Source organism: Penaeus japonicus, unplaced genomic scaffold (assembly GCF_977035675.1).
Source record: "Penaeus japonicus unplaced genomic scaffold, GWHDUDI00000001_assembly GWHDUDI00000004, whole genome shotgun sequence".
NCBI lineage: Eukaryota > Metazoa > Arthropoda > Malacostraca > Decapoda > Penaeidae > Penaeus > Penaeus japonicus.
In genome coordinates this window covers 8,821,887-8,824,386 of record NW_028234406.1, presented here as the reverse complement: position 1 = coordinate 8,824,386, position 2,500 = coordinate 8,821,887, and positions in this window count along the sequence as shown.

The following is a 2,500-nucleotide window of genomic DNA, read 5'->3' as shown; positions in this document are numbered from 1 at the left end:
ATATTTGCGTGGACATTTATTACGGTCAATCATGTCCTAGGTGAACACACACAATTCCTACACTTTCAGCGTCTAGTGACGCTCTGGCCAACTCAGACTGCTTCACTGCTCAGTGTTTCGAGTCTTGGTCTACTTAGAATGTTTTATGACCTATTATTTACATTTGGTTTTCTTGGGATATATGGGGGAATATGTGACGAAAGTAATGCTATACAACATTCGATTCTGTGTCTCTTTAGCTCTTAATGATTTACAACATTATTGACGTGGATGCGAAGCAAATTTTCGAAACGGTTCGAATGCATGTCGACCTGCACTACCCTCGTTACTGCTCACTTCTTTATTGTAAACTTTAGACATTGGAGGCACTCAAACCTTCATATCTTTTCACACTACATTGGAATAATGTAACTGGTTATGACTATACCGATAATTCCTGATTGACAAACATATCCCTTTCTTATTTTATCACATCAACGTTACAGTTATGCCATGTGTATGGCTGTGCGCGTTGCCACGCCATTATAAAGACTCGCCGTCCAGAAAGGGGTGGGGACTCCACAGGCCCACACACACACGGACCCCCACGAACTTTTATGAGTGACTGTACCAACTGTTCACAACCTAATTGGCCGTAACCCGTGGCCTCGTTTCATGTCTAACTGACTGCTCATATCTGGAAGAAGTTCATTCTATTGAGCAAACGATCGGCTTTCCTCGTTAGCTGGAAGGGCGAGCGAAGAAAGAACCTTTAGGACACTTCTCTGTTTTTCCTACTTGTTCTAGACTGCATCCGAAAACTAGTCTCTTTGCCAGAGACTTTGAGACGTTTTGTTTGTGATGTCACGGCCTAATGACCAATCTGTCTCTTGATGATATATCTATCTATCTATTTATCTATTTATATGTATATCGTACATATCTATATGTCTGTCTATCTATCTATCTATATGTGTGTGTATGTGTATGTGTGTGTGTGTGTGTGTTTATATGTATAATCATACATATATAAGGCAAATATTCTATACTCGAGCTTCATTTATTTTAACGCAGAGGCTCTATATGTTTCTACCAAAGTATTTCTGAATAGTATAAAAACACACACACACACACACACACACACACACACACATATATATATGTATATATATATATATATATATATATATATATATATATATATATACACACACACACATACATATATATATATATATATATATATATATATATATATATATATATATATATATATTTATATGTATACGTATATGTATATGTATATGTATATATATATATATATATATATATATATATATATATATATATATATTTCTTTCCTTCTTTTCTTCTTTGTGAGTGTGTTTTAATCGCATGTATTTTTAGCGCGTGTATGCGCAAGTGTTTGCAGGTACTGTGAATGAATGAATAGGCAATGTTTAAACGAAAAGCGAAAACAGCTGTGAGCAAATGACCATGGAAACTTGTTTGACGTTTAACGGACCTGTGGGTGGCAGGTCGAGATGGGATGGTGGATGGGCGGCAAGGTTATCGTGTGGCGCAGAAGAAGCGATGCCAGGGACAAAACATTTTCCCAAAAAATTAGTAATGTATGGAAACTCGACAAGACTCTACACAGGAAAACTAGTCTTTGTTTTGAGAGATCAGCTGTTGAGAGGTCGGGCGACGGGAATTCCACGGTCTGGCTGTCATGGCGCGCTTGAGGACCAGTTATGTAATCACTTGGTGGACTTCGACTGGCTAGGAAACAACGTGACGTTTTGGGAAGGAGAAACTTCGTAGTGTATGCCTAGTAATACGTTCTAACTTAGGAAAGAATTTGTAATGGACATCTCAGGATCGACGAAATATTTAAATTGATACGAAAGACTCACTCAAAAACCGGACAAACCTTGAAAGTAAGTCCATGAAAAAGAAAATGTATATATATATATCCCAGTGGTATACTCAACCTGGAGAACCACTTGTATTGTACTAACGCGAGAAATGAATAAATTAAATACAGTTGGAACTTGGGTTCATAAATCCGGATCAAGTTGACAGACTGACGGAATAGCGACGTTTTTATGATGTAGAAGTGGACGCAGAAGATGGGAGCAAATAGTACCAAAATGATATTAATGGCGAAGTGATAACAGCGTCTTATAACTGAGAAAAACAAAATAATGATAGAATATAAACGGGGAAAAAAGTCAGAGTAGCAGTATCAATTCCGTTATTATAAGCTTCATCACTGCCTTATTTCCACCATCATTCTGACAGACACACGCAAATGACTGGCTGTGGAAAATGTTGCACAACTGCAAAGTGAGTGCGTGACCCCATACTGTCCTTGAGATGTGCTTGGAGTTAGATGCGTCTTTGTCACTCCAGGCGGCATAGGCAAGTTCAATACGTAACAGCGATCACAGAAAGTTACGCTCTCTGCGGGAGACTTTCCGTATTGCAGTTACGGAAGTGCTCTAAATAACCCACCCTT